We start from the raw sequence: 19,550 nt of genomic DNA, 5'->3' as shown, positions 1-19,550 counted from the left end.
CGGAAGGTTTTGTCGATCCTAAGAATGCTGACAAGGTGTGCAAGCTCCAACGCTCGATTTATGGGCTGGTGCAAGCATCTCGGAGTTGGAACATTCGCTTTGATGAGATGATCAAAGCGTTTGGGTTTACGCAGACTTATGGAGAAGTCTGCGTTTACAAGAAAGTGAGTGGGAGCTCTGTAGCATTTCTCATATTATATGTAGATGACATACTTTTGATGGGAAATGATATAGAACTCTTGGACAGCATTAAGGCCTACTTGAATAAGAGTTTTCAATGAAGGACCTTGGAGAAGCTGCTTATATATTAGGCATCAAGATCTATAGAGATAGATCAAGACGCCTCATAGGTCTTTCACAAAGCACATACCTTGATAAGATATTGAAGAAATTCAATATGGATCAGTCTAAGAAGGGGTTATTGCCTGTGTTACAAGGTGTGAAATTGAGCTCAGCTCAATGTCCGACCACGGCAGAAGATATAGAAGAGATGAGTGTCATCCCCTATGCCTCAGCCATAGGTTCTATTATGTATGCCATGCTGTGTACCAGACCTGATGTAAACCTTGCCGTAAGTTTGGTAGGAAGGTACCAAAGTATTCCCGGCAAGGAACACTGGACAGCGGTCAGGAATATCCTGAAGTACCTGAAAAGGACTAAGGAAATGTTTCTCGTTTATGGAGGTGACGAAGAGCTCGTCGTAAAAGGTTACGTCGACGCTAGCTTCGACACAGATCTGGATGACTCCAAGTCACAAACCGGATACGTGTATATTTTGAATGGTGGGGCAGTAAGCTGGTGCAGTTGCAAGAAGAGCGTCGTGGCGGGATCTACATGTGAAGTGGAGTACATGGCAGCCTCGGAGGCAGCGCATGAAGCAATTTGGGTGAAGGAGTTCATCACCGACCTAGGAGTCATACCCAATGCGTCGGGGCCAATCAAACTCTTCTGTGACAACACTGGAGCTATTGCACTTGCCAAGGAGCCCAAGTTTCACAAGAAGACCAGGCACATCAAGCGTCGCTTCAACTCCATTCGTGAAAATGTTCAAGATGGAGACATAGATATTTGTAAAGTACATACGGACCTGAATGTAGCAGATCCGTTGACTAAACCTCTCCCTAGAGCAAAACATGATCAACACCAGAACTGTATGGGTGTTCGATTCATCACAATGTAACTGGATTATTGACTCTAGTGCAAGTGGGAGACTGTTGGAAATATTGAAGGAAATATGCCCTACAGGCAATAATAAAGTTATTATTTATTTCCTTATATCATGATAAATGTTTATTATTCATGCTAGAATTGTATTAACCGGAAACATAATACATGTGTGAATACATAGACAAACTCAGTGTCACTAGTATGCCTCTACTTGACTAGCTCGTTAATCAAAGATGGTTATGTTTCCTAACCATGAACAAAGAAGTTGTTATTTGATTAACGGGATCACATCATTAGGTGAATGATCTGATTGACATGACCCATTCCATTAGCTTAGCACCCGATCGTTTAGTATGTTGCTATTGCTTTCTTCATGACTTATACATGTTCCTATGACTATGAGATTATGCAACTCTCGTTTGCCGGAGGAACACTTTGTGTGCTACCAAACGTCACAACGTAACTGGGTGATTATAAAGGAGCTCTACAGGTGTCTCCAAAGGTAGATGTTGGGTTGGCGTATTTCGAGAATAGGATTTGTCACTCCGATTGTCGGAGAGGTATCTCTGGGCCCTCTCGGTAATGCACATCACATAAGCCTTGCAAGCATTGCAACTAATGAGTTAGTTGCGAGATGATGTATTATGGAACGAGTAAAGAGACTTACCGGTAACGACATTGAACTAGGTATTGGATACCGATGATCGAATCTCGGGCAAGTAACATACCGATGACAAAGGGAACAACGTATGTTGTTATGCGGTCTGACCGATAAAGATCTTCGTAGAATATGTAGGAGCCAATATGGGCATCTAGGTCCCGCTATTGGTTATTGACCGGAGATGTGTCTCAGTCATGTCTACATTGTTCTCGAACCGTAGGGTCCGCACGCTTAACGTTATGATGACAGTTACTATGAGTTTATGCATTTTGATGGACCGAAGTTAGTTCGGAGTCCCGGATGTGATCACGGACATGACGAGGAGTCTCGAAATGGTCGAGACATAAAGATTGATATATTGGACGGCTATATTCGGACAACGGAAGTGTTCCGGGTGATTTCGGATAAAACCGGAGTGCCGGAGGGGTTACCGGAACCCCCCGGGGAAGTAATGAGCCTTATTGGGCCTGAGGGGAGAGAGAGGGCAGCAGCCCAAGAGGTGGCGCCCCCCCCCCTCATGGGGAGTCCGAATTGGACTAGGAGGGGGGGCGCGGCCCCCCTTTCCCTCTCCCTCTCCCTCTCTTTCCTTCCCCCTCAAGACTCCTAGTTGGACTAGGAAAGGGGAGTCCTACTCCCACTAGGAGGAGGACTCCCCCTCCCCTTGGCGCGCCCCATAGGGCCGGCCGGCCTCCCCCTTGCTCCTTTATATACGGGGGCAGGGGGCACCCTAGGAGACGCAAGTTGATCCACGTGATCGTTCCTTAGCCGTGTGCGGTGCCCACTGCCACCATATTCCACCTCGATCATATCATTGTAGTGCTTAGGCGAAGCCCTGCGTCGGTAGAACATCATCATCATCACCAGCCGTTGTGCTGACGGAACTCATCCCCGAAGCTTTGCTGGATCGGAGCCCGGGGAGCGTCATCGAGCTGTACGTGTGCTAAGAACTCGGAGGTGCCGGAGTAACGGTGCTTGGATCGGTCGGATCGAGAAGATGTACGACTACTTCCTCTACGTTGCGTCAACGCTTCCGTTGCGGTCTACGAGGGTACGTAGACAACACTCTCCCCTCTCGTTGCTATGCATCGACATGATCTTGCGTGTGCGTAGGAATTTTTTTGAAATTACTACGTTCCCCAACAAATATGCCCTAGAGGCAATAATAAAAGCATTACTATTATATTTCCTTGTTCATGATAATTGTCTTTATTCATGCTATAATTGTGTTATCTGGAAATCGTAATACATGTGTGAATAATAGACACCAACATGTCCCTAGTAAGCCTCTAGTTTACTAGCTCGTTGATCAACAGATAGTCATGGTTTCCTGACTATGGACATTGGATGTCATTGATAACGAGATCACATCATTAGGAGAATGATGTGATGGACAAGACCCAATCCTAAACATAGCACAAGATCGCATAGTTCGTTTGCTAGAGTTTTTCCAATGTCAAGTATCCTTTCCTTAGACCATGAGATCATGTAACTCCCGGATGCCGTAGGAGTGCTTTGGGTGTACCAAACGTCACAACATAACTGGGTGACTATAAAGGTATACTACGGGTATCTCCGAAAGTGTCTGTTGGGTTGACACGGATCAAGACTGGGATTGGTCACTCCGTATGACGGAGAGGTATCTCTGGGCCCACTCGGTAACGCATCATCATAATGAGCTCAAAGCGACCAAGTGTTTGGTCACAGGATCATGCATTACGGTACGAGTAAAGTGACTTGCCAGTAACGAGACTGAACGAGGTATTGGGATACCGACGATCGAGTCTCGGACAAGTAACGTACCGATTGACAAAGGGAATTGTATACGGGGTTGCTTGAATCCTCGACATCGTGGTTCATCCGATGAGATCATCGAGGAGTATGTGGGAGCCAACATGGGTATCCAGATCCCGCTGTTGGTTATTGACGAGAGAGCCGTCTCGGTCATGTCTGCATGTCTCCCGAACCCGTAGGGTCTACACACTTAAGGTTCGGTGACGCTAGGGTTGTATGAATATGAGTATGCAGCAAACCGAATGTTGCTCGGAGTCCCGGATGAGATCCCGGACGTCACGAGGAGTTTCGGAATGGTCCGGAGGTAAAGAATTATATATAGGAAGTGCTGTTTCGGCCATCGGGAAAGTTTCGGGGTCACCCGGTATTGTACCGGGACCACCAGAAGTGTCCCGGGGGTCCACCGGGTGGGGCCACCCATCCCGGAGGGCCCCATGGGCTGAAGTGGGGAGGGGAACCAGCCCTTAGTGGGCTGGTGCGCCCCCCTGGGCCCACCCCCTGCGCCTAGGGTTGGAACCCTAGGGTGGTGGGGCGCCCCACTTGCCTTGGGGGGCACTCCACCCCCCTTGGCCACCGCCCCCCTTGGAGATTGGATCTCCCAAGGGCCGGCGCCCCCCCCCCAAGGGGCCTATATAAAGGGGGGGAAGGGAGGGGGCAGCCGCACCCTGAGCTTGGCGCCTCCCTCCCCCTGCTACACCTCTTCCTCCTCCCACGGTTGCTTGGTGAAGCCGTGCCGGAGTTCTGCTGCATCCACCACCACGCCGTCATGCTGCTGGATCATCATCAACCTCTCCTTCCCCCTTGCTGGATCAAGAAGGAGGAGACATCATCCGCTCCGTAGGTGTGTTAAACGCGGAGGTGCCGTCCATTCGGCGCTCGGTCATCGGTGATTTGGATCACATCGAGTACGACTCCCTCATCCCCGTTCTTTGAACGCTTCCGCTCGCGATCTACAAAGGTATGTAGATGCATCCAATCACTCATTGCTAGATGAACTCATAGATGGATCTTGGTGAAACCGTAGGAAATTTTTTTGTTTTCTGCAACGTTTCCCAACAGTAATTACTTTACTTTATTGCTAACCGGTAGCCATAGTAGTAGAAGTAATAAGTTGGCGAGACAACTTCATGGAGACACAATGATGGAGAGCATGATGATGGAGATCATGGTGTCATGCCCGTGACGATGTTGATCATGGAGCCCTGAAGATGGAGATCAAAAGGAGCAATATGATATTGGCCATATCATGTCACTATTTGATTGCATGTGATGTTTATCATGTTTATACATCTTATTTGCTTAGAACGACGGTAGTAAATAAGATTATCCCTCACTAAAATTTCAAGAAAGTGTTCCCCCTAACTGTGCACCGCTGCGAAAGTTCATCGTTTCGAAGCACCACATGATGATCGGGTGTGATAGATTCTTACGTTCGAATACAACGGGTGTTGACGAGCCTAGCATGTACAGACATGGCCTCGGAACACATGCAAAACACTTAGGTTGACTTGACGAGCCTATCATGTACAGACATGGCCTCGGAACACAAGAGACCGAAAGGTCGAGCATGAGTCGTATGGGAGATACGATCAACATGAAGATGTTCACCGATGTTGACTAGTCCGTCTCACGTGATGATCGGACACGGCCTAGTTGACTCGGATCATGTAATCACTTAGATGACTAGAGGGATGTCTATCTAAGTGGGAGTTCATAAGATGAACTTAATTATCCTGAACATAGTCAAAAGGTCTTCGCAAATTATGCCGTAGCTCGCGCTTCAGTTCTACTGTTTAGATATGTTCCTAGAGAAAATTTAGTTGAAAGATGATAGTAGCAATTATGCGGACTAGGTCCGTAAACTGAGGATTGTCCTCATTGCTTCATAGAAGGCTTATGTCCTTAATGCACCGCTCAGTGTGCTGAGCCTCGAATGTCGTTTGTGGATGTTGCGAACATCTGACATACACATTTTGATAACTACGTGATAGTTCAGTTAAACGGTTTAGAGTTCAGGTACCAAAGACGTTTTGAAACGTCGCGAAACATATGAGATGTTTCGAGGGCTGAAATTGGGATTTCAGGCTCGTGCCCACGTCAAGAGGTATAAGACCTCCGACGATTTTCTTAGCCTGCAAACTAAGGGAGAAAAGCTCAATTGTTGAGCTTGTGCTCAGATTGTCTGAGTACAACAATCATTTGAATCGAGTGGGAGTTGATCTTCCAGATGAGATAGTGATGTTTCTCCGAAGTCATTACCACCAAGCTGCTAGAGCTACATGATGAACTATAATATATCAGGGACATATATGATGATCCTTGAGATATTTGCAATGTTTGACACCACAAAAGTAGAAATCAAGAAGGAGCATCAATTGTTGATGGTTGGTGAAACCACTAGTTTCAAGAAGGGCAAGGGAAAGAAGGGATACTTCATGAAACGGCAATTCAGCTGCTGCTCTAGTGAAGAAACCCAAGGTTGAACCCAAACCCGAGACTAAGTGCTTCTGTAATAAGGGGAACAGCCACTGGAGCAGAATTACCCTAGATACTTGGTAGATGAGAAGGCTGGCAAGGTCAATAGAAGTATATTGGATATACATTGTGTTAATGTGTATTTTACTAGTACTCCTAGTAGCACCATGGTATTAGATACCGGTTCGGTTGCTAAGTGTTAGTAAACTCGAAATAAAAGGTTACGAAGACTAGCTAAAGGTGAGCTGGCGATATGTGTTGGAAGTTTTTTCCAAGCTTGATGTGATCAAGCATCGCACGCTCCCTCTACCATCGAGATTGGTGTTTGTGTTGAGCATAGACATGATTGGATTATGTCTATCGCAGTACGGTTATTCATTTAAGGAGAATAATGGTTACTCTGTTTATTTGAATAATACCTTCAATGGTCTTGCACCTAAAACGAATGGTTTATTAAATCTCGATCATAGTGATACACATGTTCATGCCAAAAATATATAAGATAGTAATGATAGTACCACCTACTTGTGGCACTGCCACGTAAGTCATATCGGTATAAAACTCATGAAGAAGCTCCATGTTGATGGATCTTTGGGCTCACTCGTTTTGAAAAGTTTGAGACATGCGAACCATGTCTATTGGTGTATATGCATGAAGAAACTCCATGCAAATGGACCGTTTGGACTCACTTGATTTTGATTCACTTGAGACATGCAAATCATACCACATGGGCAAGATGACTGAAAGCCTCGTTTTCAGTAAAATGGAACTAGAAAGCAACTTGTTGGAAGTAATACATTTTGATGTGTGCAGTCCAATGAGTGCTGAGGCGTGTAGTGGATATCGTTATGTTCTTACTTCACAGATGATTTTAGTAGATGTTGAGTATATTTACTTGATGAATCACGAGTCTGAATTATTGAAAGGTTCAAGTAATTTCAGGGTGAAGTTGAAAGATCGTTGTGACAAGAGGATAAAAAGATCTATGATATGATCATAGAGATGAATATCTGAATTACGAGTTTGGCACAGAATTAAGACATTGTGGAAATTGTTTCACAACTAATACAGCCTGGAACACCATAGTGTGATGGTGTGTCCGAACATCATAACTGCACCCTATTGGATATGATGCATATCATGATGTCTCTTATCGAATTACCACGATAGTTTATGGGTTAGGCATTAGAGACAACCACATTCACTTTAAGTAGGGCACCACATAATTCCGATGAGATGACACCGTATGAACTATGGTTTAGAGAAACCTAAGCTGTCATTTCTTAAAAGTTTGGGGCTGCGACGCTTATGTGAAAAAGTTTCAGGCTGATAAGCTCGAACCCAAAGCGGATAATTGCATCTTCATAGGACAGCCAAAACAGTTGGGTATACCTCCTGTCTCAGATCCGAAAGCAATAAGGGATTGTTTCTAGAATCGGGTCCTTTCTCGAGGAAAAGTTTCTCTCGAACGAATTGAGTGGGAGACTTGATGAGGTTATTGAACCGTCTCTTCAACTAGTGTGTGGCAGGGCATAGGGAGCTGTTCCTGTGGCACCTACACCAATTGAAGTGGAAGCTTATGATAGTGATCATGAAACTTCAGATCAAGTCACTGCCAAACCTCGTGGGATGACAAGGATGCGTGCTACTTCAGAGTGGTACGTAATCCTGTCTTGGAAGTCATGTTGCTATACAACAATGAACCTACGAGCTATGGAGAAGCGATGGTGGGCCTGGATTCCAAAATGGCTCAAGGCCATATAATCCGAGAGAGGATCCATATATGAAAACAAAGTGTAGACTTTGGAAGAACTACTTGATGGTCGTAAGGCTATTAGGTACATATGGATTTTAAAAGGAAGACGGAGAATGATGGTAAGTATCACCATTAAGAAAGCTCCACTTGTCGTTAAGATGTTTTCCGACAAGTTCAAGGAGTTGACTACGATGAGACTTTCTCACTCGTAGAGATGCTAAGAGTCTGCTGGAATTATATTAGCAATTACTGCATTATTTATGAAATCTTGCAGATAGGATGTCAAAACATTATTTCCTCGACGATTTTTGAGGAAAGGTTGTATGTGATACAACCGGAAGGTTTTGTCAATCCTGAAAGATGCTAACAAGTATGCAAAGCTCCAGCAATCCTTCTAAGGACTGGAGTAAGCATCTCGGAGTTGGAATGTATGCTTTGATGAGATGGTCAAAGTTTTGGGTGTATACAAAGTTTATGAGAAACTTGTATTTCCAAAGAAGTGAGTGGGAGCACTATAGAATTTCTGATGAGTATATGTTGTTAACATATTGTTGATCGGAAATGATGTAGAATTTCTGGAAAGCATGCAGAGTTATTTGAAAAGTGTTTTTCAATGGAAAGCCTGGATTAAGCTACTTGAACATTGAGCATCAAGATCTATAAGGATAGATCAAAAACGCTTAATGGTACTTTCAAATGAGCACATACCTTGACATGATCTTGAAGGTGTTCAAGATGGATCAGTCAAAGGAGTTCTTGCCTGAGTTGTAAGGTATGAAGTTAAGACTTAAAGCTCGACCACGGCAGAAGAAAGAGGAAGGACAAAGGTCATCCCCTATGCTTTTGTCATAGGCTCTCTATAGTATGCTATGCTGTGTGCCGCACCTGAAGTGTGCCTTGCCATGAGTCAGTCAAGGGGTACAAGAGTGATCCAAGAATGGATCACAGGACAGCAGTCAAAGTTATCCTTGGTAACTAGTGGACTAAGGAATTTTCTCGATTATGGAGGTGGTAAAAAGAGTTCGTCGTAAAGGGTTACGCCGATGCAAACTTTGACACTAATCCAGATTATTCTGAGTAGTAAACTGGATTCATATAGTAGAACAGTTATTTGGAATAGCTCCAAATAGAACGTGGTAGCTGCATCTAGGAGATGACATAGAGATTTGTAAAGCACACATGGATCTGAAAGATTCAGACCCGTTGACTATAACATCTCTCACAAGCATAACATGATCAAACCCAGAACTCATCGAGTGTTAATCACATGGTAATGTGAACTAGATTATTGACTCTAGTAAACTCTTTGGGTGTTAGTCACATGGGGATGTGACCTTGAGTGTTAATCACATATCAATGTGAACTGGATTATTGACTCTAGTGCAAGTGGGAGACTGTTGGAAATATGCCCTAGAGGCAATAATAAATTGATTATTATTATATTTCCTTGTTCATGATAATCGTTTATTATCCATGCTAGAATTGTATTGATAGGAAACTCAGATACATGTGTGGATACATAGACAACACCATGTCCCTAGTAAGCCACTAGTTGACTAGCTCGTTGATCAATAGATGGTTACGGTTTCCTGACCATGGACATTGGATGTCATTGATAACAGGATCACATCATTAGGAGAATGATGTGATGGACAAGACCCAATCCTAAGACTAGCACAAGATCATGTAGTTCGTATGCTAAAGCTTTTCTAATGTCAAGTATCATTTCCTTAGACCATGAGATTGTGCAACTCCCGGATACCGTAGGAGTGCTTTGGGTGTGCCAAACGTCACAACGTAACTAGGTGGCACGACGGTGTGGTGACGATCTTGATGTTTAACCGTCGCAGGGCTTCGCCTAAGCACCGCTACAATATGATCGAGGTGTAATATCGTGGAGGGGGCATCGCACACGGCTAAGGAACGATCACGAAGATCAACTTGTGTGTTCTAGGGTGCCCCCTGCCCCCGTATATAAAGGAGGGAGGGGGAGGTGCGGCCGGCCCCCTAGGGTGCGCCTGGAGGAGTCCTACTCCCACCGGGAGTAGGACTCCCCTCCTCTTGCCTTGTTGGAGAAGGAAAGGGGGGAAGGGGAAGAGGAAAGGGGGGGCGCCGCCCCCCCCCCTTCCTTGTCCTATTCCGACTAGGGGGGAGGGGGCACGCGGCCTGCCCTGGCCGGCCCTCCTCTTCTCCCTTATGGCCCATCAAGGCCCAATAACCCCCCGGGGGGTTTCGGTAACCCCCCGGTACTCCGGTAAAATGCCGATTTCACCCAGAATGATTCCGATGTCCAAATATAGGCTTCCAATATATCGATCTTTATGTCTCGACCATTTCGAGACTCCTCGTCATGTCCGTGATCACATACGGAACTCCGAACAACCTTCGGTACATCAAAATACATAAACTCATAAAGAAACTGTCATCGTAACTTTAAGCGTGCGGACCCTATGGTTCGAGAACAATGTAGACATGACCGAGACACGTCTCTGGTCAATAACCAATAGCGGGACCTGGATGCCCATATTGGGTCCTACATATTCTACGAAGATCTTTATCGGTCAGACCGCATAACAACATACGTTGTTCCCTTTGTCATCGGTATGTTACTTGCCCGAGATTCGATCGTCGGTATCCAATACCTAGTTCAATCTCGTTACCGGCAAGTCTCTTTACTCGTTCTGTAATACATCATCTCGCAACTAACTCATTAGTTGTAATGCTTGCAAGGCTTAAGTGATGTGCATTACCGAGAGGGCCCAGAGATACCTCTCCGACATTCGGAGTGACAAATCCTAATCTCGAAATACGCCAACCCAACAAGTACCTTTGGAGACACCTGTAGAGCACCTTTATAATCACCCAGTTACGTTGTGATGTTTGGTAGCACACAAAGTGTTCCTCCGGTAAACGGGAGTTGCATAATCTCATAGTCATAGGAACATGTATAACTCATGAAGAAAGCAATAGCAACATACTAAACGATCGGGTGCTAAGCTAACGGAATGGGTCATGTCAATCAGATCATTCAACTAATGATGTGATCCCGTTAATCAAATAATAACTCTTTGTCTATGGTTAGGAAACATAACCATCTTTGATTAACAAGCTAGTCAAGTAGAGGCATACTAGTGACACTCTGTTTGTTTATATATTCACACATGTATTATGTTTCCGGTTAATACAATTCTAGTATGAATAATAAACATTTATCATGATATAAGGAAATAAATAATAACTTTATTATTGCCTCTAGGGCATATTTCCTTCAGTCTCCCACTTGCACTAGAGTCAATAATCTAGATTACACAGTAATGATTCTAACACCCATGGAGTCTTGGTGATGATCATGTTTTGCTCGTGGAAGAGGCTTAGTCAATGGGTCTGCAACATTCAGATCCGTATGTATCTTGCAAATCTCTATGTCTCCCACCTGGACTAGATCCCGGATGGAATTGAAGTGTCTCTTGATGTGCTTGGTTCTCTTGTGAAATCTGGATTCCTTCGCTAAGGCAATCGCTCCAGTATTGTCACAAAAGATTTTCATTGGACCCGATGCACTAGGTATGACACCTAGATCGGATATGAACTCCTTCATCTAGACTCCTTCATTAGCTGCTTCTGAAGCAGCTATGTATTCCGCTTCACACGTAGATCCCGCCACGACTCTTTGTTTAGAACTGCACCAATTGACAGCTCCACCGTTTAATGTAAACACGTATCCGGTTTGCGAATTAGAATCGTCCGGATCAGTGTCAAAGCTTGCATCAACGTAACCATTTATGATGAGCTCTTTGTCACCTCCATATACGAGAAACATATCCTTAGTCCTTTTCAGGTACTTCAGGATGTTCTTGACCGCTGTCCAGTGATCCACTCCTGGATTACTTTGGTACCTCCCTGCTAAACTTATAGCAAGGCACACATCAGGTCTAGTACACAGCATTGCATACATGATAGAGCCTATGGCTGAAGCATAGGGAACATCTTTCATTTTCTCTCTATCTTCTACAGTGGTCGGGCTTTGAGTCTTACTCAACTTCACACCTTGCAATACAGGCAAGAACCCTTTCTTTGCTTGATCCATTTTGAACTTCTTCAAAACTTTCTCAAGGTATGTGCTTTGTGAAAGTCCAATTAAGCGTCTTGATCTATCTCTATAGATCTTAATGCCCAATATGTAAGCAGCTTCACCGAGGTATTTCATTGAAAAACTCTTATTCAAGTATCCCTTTATGCTATCCAGAAATTCTATATCATTTCCGATTAGTAATATGTCATCCACATATAATATCAGAAATGCTACAGAGCTCCCACTCACTTTCTTGTAAATACAGGCTTCTCCAAAAGTCTGTACAAACCCAAATGCTTTGATCACACTATCAAAGCGTTTATTCCAACTCCGAGAGGCTTGCACCAGTCCATAAATGGATCGCTGGAGCTTGCACACTTTGTTAGCTCCCTTTGGATCGATAAAACCTTCAGGTTGCATCATATACAACTCTTCTTCCAAAAATCCATTCAGGAATGCAGTTTTTACATCCATCTGCCAAATTTCATAATCATAAAATGCGGCAATCGCTAACATGATTCGGACAGACTTAAGCATCGCTACGGGTGAGAAGGTCTCATCGTAGTCAACCCCTTGAACTTGCCGAAACCCTTTTCCGACAAGTCAAGCTTTGTAGACAGTAATATTACCGTCAGCGTCAGTCTTCTTCTTGAAGATCCATTTATTCTCAATTGCTTGCCGATCATCGGGCAAGTCAACCAAAGTCCATACTTTGTTCTCATACATGGATCCCATCTCAGATTTCATGGCTTCAAGCCATTTTGCGGAATCTGGGATCACCATCACTTCTTCATAGTTCATAGGTTCATCATGATCTAGTAGCATGACTTCCAGAACAGGATTACCATACCACTCTGGTGCGGATCTTACTCTGGTTGATCTACGAGGCTCAGTAGTAACTTGATCTGAAATTTCATGATCATCATCATTAAATTCCTCACTAATTGGTGTAAGTATCGCAGAAACCGGTTTCTGTGATGAACTACTTTCCAATAAGGGAGCAGGTACAGTTACCTCATCAAGTTCTACTTTCCTCCCACTCACTTCTTTCGAGAGAAACTCCTTCTCTAGAAAGGATCCATTCTTAGCAACGAATGTCTTGCCTTCGGATCTGTGATAGAAGGTATACCCAACAGTCTCCTTTGGGTATCCTATGAAGACACATTTCTCTGATTTGGGTTCGAGCTTATCAGGTTGAAGCTTTTTCACATAAGCATCGCAGCCCCAAACTTTCAGAAACGACAACTTTGGTTTCTTGCCAAACCATAGCTCAAAAGGCGTCGTCTCAACGGATTTTGATGGTGCCCTATTTAACGTGAATGCGGTCGTCTCTAAAGCATAACCCCAAAACGATAGCGGTAAATCAGTAAGAGACATCATAGATCGCACCATATCTAGTAAAGTACGATTACGATGTTCGGACCCACCATTACGCTGTGGTGTTCCAGGTGGCGTGAGTTGCGAAACTATTCCGCATTGTTTCAAATGTACACCAAACTCGTAACTCGAATATTCTCCTCCACTATCAGATCGTAGAAACTTTATTTTCTTGTTACGATGATTTTCTACTTCACTCTGAAATTCTTTGAACTTTTCAAATGTTTCAGACTTATGTTTCATTAAGTAGATATACCCATATCTGCTTAAATCATCTGTGAAGGTGAGAAAATAACAATATCCGCCACGAGCCTCAACATTCATCGGACCACACACATCTGTATGTATGATTTCCAACAAATCTGTTGCTCTCTCCATAGTACCGGAGAACGGTGTTTTAGTCATCTTGCCCATGAGGCACGGCTCGCAAGTGCCAAGTGATTCATAATCAAGTGGTTCCAAAAGTCCATCAGTATGGAGTTTCTTCATGCGCTTTACACCGATATGACCTAAACGGCAGTGCCACAAATAAGTTGCACTATCATTATCAACTCTGCATCTTTTGGCTTCAACATTATGAATATGTGTGTCACTACTATCGAGATTCATCAAAAATAGACCACTCTTGAAGGGTGCATGACCATAAAAGATATTACTCATATAAATAGAATAACCATTATTCTCTGATTTAAATGAATAACCGTCTCGCATCAAACAAGATCCAGATATAATGTTCATGCTCAACGCTGGCACCAAATAACAATTATTTAGGTCTAATATTAATCTCGAAGGTAGATGTAGAGGTAGCGTGCCGACCGCGATCACATCGACTTTGGAACCATTTCCCACGCGCATCGTCACCTCGTCCTTTGCCGGTGTTCGCTTAATCCGTAGTCCCTGTTTCGAGTTGCAAATATTAGCAACAGAACCAGTATCAAATACCCAGGTGCTACTGCGAGCTCTAGTAAGGTACACATCAATAACATGTATATCACATATACCTTTGTTCACCTTGCCATCCTTCTTATCCGCCAAATACTTGGGGCAGTTCCGCTTCCAGTGACCAGTTTGCTTACAGTAGAAGCACTCAGTTTCAGGCTTAGGTCCAGACTTGGGTTTCTTCTCTTGAGTAGCAACTTGCTTGCTGTTCTTGAAGTTCCCCTTCTTCTTCCCTTTGCCCTTTTTCTTGAAACTAGTGGTCTTGTTGACCATCAACACTTGATGCTCCTTTTTGATTTCTACCTCCGCAGCTTTCAGCATTGCGAAGAGCTCGGGAATAGTCTTATTCATCCCTTGCATATTATAGTTGATCACGAAGCTCTTGTAGCTTGGTGGCAGTGATTGGAGAATTCTGTCAATGACGCAATCATCTGGAAGATTAACTCCCATCTGAATCAAGTGATTATTATACCTAGACATTTTGAGTATATGCTCACTGACAGAACTGTTCTCCTCCATCTTGCAGCTATAGAACTTATTGGAGACTTCATATCTCTCAATCCGGGCATTTGCTTGAAATATTAACTTCAACTCCTGGAACATCTCATATGCTCCATGACGTACGAAACATCGTTGAAGTCCCGATTCTAAGCCGTAAAGCATGACACACTGAACTATCGAGTAGTCATCAGCTTTGCTCTGCCAGACGTTCATAACATCTGGTGTTGCTCCAGCAGCAGGCCTGGCACCCAGCGGTGCTTCCAGGACGTAATTCTTCTGCGCAGCAATGAGGATAATCCTCAAGTTACGGACCCAGTCCGTGTAATTGCTACCATCATCTTTCAACTTTGCTTTCTCAAGGAACGCATTAAAATTCAACGGAACAACAGCACGGGCCATCTATCTACAATCAAACATACATAAGCAAGATACTATCAGGTACTAAGTTCATGATAAATTTAAGTTCAATTAATCATATTACTTAATAACTCCCACTTAGATGGACATCCCTCTAATCCTCTAAGTGATCACGTTATCCAAATCAACTAAACCACAACCGATCATCACGTGAAATGGATTAGTTTTCAATGGTGAACATCATTATGTTGATCATATCTACTATATGATTCACGCTCGACCTTTCGGTCTTCGTGTTCCGAGGCCATATCTGCATATGCTAGGCTCGTCAAGTTTAACCTGAGTATTCTGCATGTGCAAAAACTGGCTTGCACCCGTTGTAGATGGACGTAGAGCTTATCACACCCGATCATCATGTGGTGTCTGGGCACGACGAACTTTGGCAATGGTGCATACTCAGGGAGAACACTTCTTGATAATTTAGTGAGAGATCATCTTATAATGCTACCGTCAATCAAAGCAAGATAAGATGCATAAAAGATAAACATCACATGCAATCAATATAAGTGATATGATATGGCCATCATCATCTTGTGCTTGTGATCTCCATCTCCGAAGCACCGTCATGATTACCATCGTCACCGGCGCGACACCTTGATCTCCATCATAGCATCGTTGTCGTCTCGTCAATCTTATGCTTCCACGACTATCGCTACTGCTACCGCTTAGTGATAAAGTAAAGCATTACAGCGCGATTGCATTGCATACAACAAAGCGACAACCATATGGCTCCTGCCAGTTGCCGATAACTCGGTTACAAAACATGATCATCTCATACAATCATGTCTTGACCATATCACATCACAACATGCCCTGCAAAAACAAGTTAGACGTCCTCTACTTTGTTTGTTGCAAGTTTTACGTGGCTGCTACGGGCTTAAGCAAGAACCGATCTTACCTACGCATCAAAACCACAATGATAGTTTGTCAAGTTGATGTCGTTTTAACCTTCGCAAGGACCGGGCGTAGCCACACTCGGTTCAGCTAAAGTTGGAGAAACTGTCACCCGCAAGCCACCTATGTGCAAAGCACGTCGGGAGAACCGGTCTCGCGTAAGCGTACGCGTAATGTCGGTCCGGGCCGCTTCATCCAACCATACTGCCGAACCAAAGAATGACATGCTGGTAGGCAGTATGACTTATATCGCCCACAACTCACTTGTGTTCTACTCGTGCATATAACATCAAACCATAAAACCTGGCTCTGATACCACTGTTGAGGAACGTAGTAATTTCAAAAAAATTCCTATGCACACGCAAGATCATGGTGATGCATAGCAACGAGAGGGGAGAGTGTTGTCTACGTACCCTCGTAGACCGAAGCGGAAGCGTTGACGGAACATAGAGGAAGTACTCGTACGTCTTCCCGGTCCAACCGATCCAAGCACCGTTACTCCGGCACCTCCGAGTTCTTGACACACATACATCTCGATGACGCACCCTGGGCTCCGATCCAGCAAAGCTTCGGGGAGGAGTTTCGTTAGCACGACGGTGTGGTGACGATCTTGATGTTTAACCGTCGCAGGGCTTCGCCTAAGCACCGCTACAATATGATCGAGGTGTAATATCGTGGAGGGGGGCATCGCACACGGCTAAGGAACGATCACGAAGATCAACTTGTGTGTTCTAGGGTGCCCCCTGCCCCCGTATATAAAGGAGGGAGGGGGAGGTGCGGCCGGCCCCCTAGGGGTGCGCCTGGAGGAGTCCTACTCCCACCGGGAGTAGGACTCCCCTCCTCTTGCCTTGTTGGAGAAGGAAAGTGGGAAGGGGAAGAGGAAAGGGGGGCTCCGCCCCCCCCTTCCTTGTCCTATTCGGACTAGGGGGAGGGGGCGCGCGGCCTGCCCTGGCCGGCCCTCCTCTTCTCCCTTATGGCCCATCAAGGCCCAATATCCCCCCGGGGGGTTCCGGTAACCCCCCGGTACTCCGGTAAAATGCCGATTTCACCCGGAACGATTCCGATGTCCAAATATAGGCTTCTAATATATCGATCTTTATGTCTCGACCATTTCGAGACTCCTCGCCATGTCTGTGATCACATCCGGAACTTCGAACAACCTTCGGTACATCAAAATACATAAACTCATAAAGAAACTGTCATCGTAACTTTAAGCGTGCGGACCCTACGGTTCGAGAACAATGTAGACATGACCGAGACACGTCTCCGGTCAATAACCAATAGCGGGACCTAGATGCCCATATTGGTTCCTAATTCTACGAAGATCTTTATCGGTCAGACCGCATAACAACATATGTTGTTCCCTTTGTCATCGGTATGTTACTTGCCCGAGATTCGATCGTCGGTATCCAATACCTAGTTCAATCTCGTTACCGGCAAGTCTCTTTACTCGTTCCGTAATACATCATCTCGCAACTAACTCATTAGTTGTAATGCTTGCAAGGCTTAAGTGATGTGCATTACCGAGAGGGCTCAGAGATACCTCTCCGACATTCAGAATGACAAATCCTAATCTTGAAATACGCCAACCAAACAAGTACCTTTGGAGACACCTGTAGAGCACCTTTATAATCACCCAGTTAAGTTGTGACGTTTGGTAGCACACAAAGTGTTCCTCCGGTAAACGGGAGTTGCATAATCTCATAGTCATAGGAACATGTATAAGTCATGAAGAAAGCAATAGCAACATACTAAACGATCGGGTGCTAAGCTAACGGAATGGGTCATGTCAATCAGATCATTCAACTAATGATGTGATCCCGTTAATCAAATAACAACTCTTTGTCCATGGTTAGGAAACATAACCATCTTTGATTAACAAGCTAGTCAAGTAGAGGCATACTAGTGACACTCTGTTTGTTTATATATTCACACATGTATTATGTTTCCGGTTAATACAATTCTAGCATGAATAATAAACATTTATCATGATATAAGGAAATAAATAATAACTTTATTATTGCCTCTAGGGCATATTTCCTTCACGTGGTTCATCCGATGAGATCATCGTGGAGCATGTGGGAGCCAGCATGGGTATCCAGATCCCGCTGTTGGTTATTGACCGGAGAGTCATCTCGGTCATGTCTACATGTCTCCCGAACCCGTAGGGTCTACACACTTAAGGTTCGATGACGCTAGGGTTATAGGGAATAGATATACGTGGTTACCGAATGTTGTTCGGAGTCCCAGATGAGATCCCGGACATCACGAGGAGTTCCGAATGGTCCGGAGGTAAAGATTTATATATGGGAAGTCCTGTTTTGATCACCGGAAAAGTTTCGGGTTTTATCGGTAATGTACCGGGACCACCGGGAGGGTCCCGAGGGTCCACCAAGTGGGGCCACAATTCCCGAAGGGATGCATGGGCCAAGTGTGGGAGGGGACCAGCCCCAGGTGTGCTGGTGCGCCCCCCACCAAGGCCCAAGGTGCAAGGGAGAGGAGAAGGGGGCAAACCCTAGGGCAGTTGGGCCCTAAGGCCCACCCTGGTGCGCCTCCCCCTCTCCCCTCCCCTTGGCCGCCCCTAGATGGGATCTAGGGGGATGCCGCCACCCCTAGGGAGGGAACCCTAGGTGGGGGCGCAGCCCCTCCCCTTCCCCTATATATAGTTGAGGTATGGGCTGCCCAATACACACGAGTTCCTCTCCTTCTTGGCGCATCCCTACCCTTCTCCCTCCTTGTCTCTTGCGGTGCTTGGCGAAGCCCTGCTGGAGTACCATGCTCCTCCACCACCACCACGCCGTTGTGCTCCTGCTAGATGGAGTCTTCCTCAACCTCTCCCTCTCTCCTTGCTGGATCAAGGCATGGGAGACGTCACCGGGCTGTACGTGTGTTGAACGCGAAGGTGCCGTCCGTTCGGCACTAGGATCTCCGATGATTTGGATCACGACGAGTACGACTCCTTCAACCCCGTTCTCTTGAATGCTTCCGCTTAGCGATCTACAAGGGTATGTAGATGCACTCTCCTTCCCCTCGTTGCTGGTCTCTCCATAGATAGATCTTGGTGACTCGTAGGAAAATTTTGAATTTTTGCTACATTCCCCAACAACTGGCTCAACCAGTGCGACCAGTTCTTTCGCGGGCAGCGCACGCTCGCATCGGAGCGTACCTGGCTCGCCTCATACCACCTCCGCGGCGCGGCACAGACCTGGTATTACGCCCTCGAGCAGGACGAGGACGCCATGCCCCCTTGGGAGCGCTTCCGCGAGCTCTGCCTCCTTCGCTTTGGGCCTCTGGTTCGCGGGAGTCGCCTGGCGGAGCTCGGCCGCCTTCTATTCACCTCCATGGTGCAGGACTACGCCGACCGTTTCCAGGCCCTGGCATGCCATGCGTCGGGTGTGACGGCGCAGCAGCGGGCCGACCTCTTTGTCGGTGGACTTCCGGATCACATCCGCGTGGACGTGGAGCTTAGGGGACCCCAGGATCTCTAGTCGGCCATGTAC

The sequence above is a fragment of the Triticum dicoccoides genome, chromosome 7A (genome assembly GCF_002162155.2).
Source record: "Triticum dicoccoides isolate Atlit2015 ecotype Zavitan chromosome 7A, WEW_v2.0, whole genome shotgun sequence".
In the NCBI taxonomy this organism is placed as follows: domain Eukaryota; kingdom Viridiplantae; phylum Streptophyta; class Magnoliopsida; order Poales; family Poaceae; genus Triticum; species Triticum dicoccoides.
Note: the sequence above shows the minus strand (reverse complement) of the source record.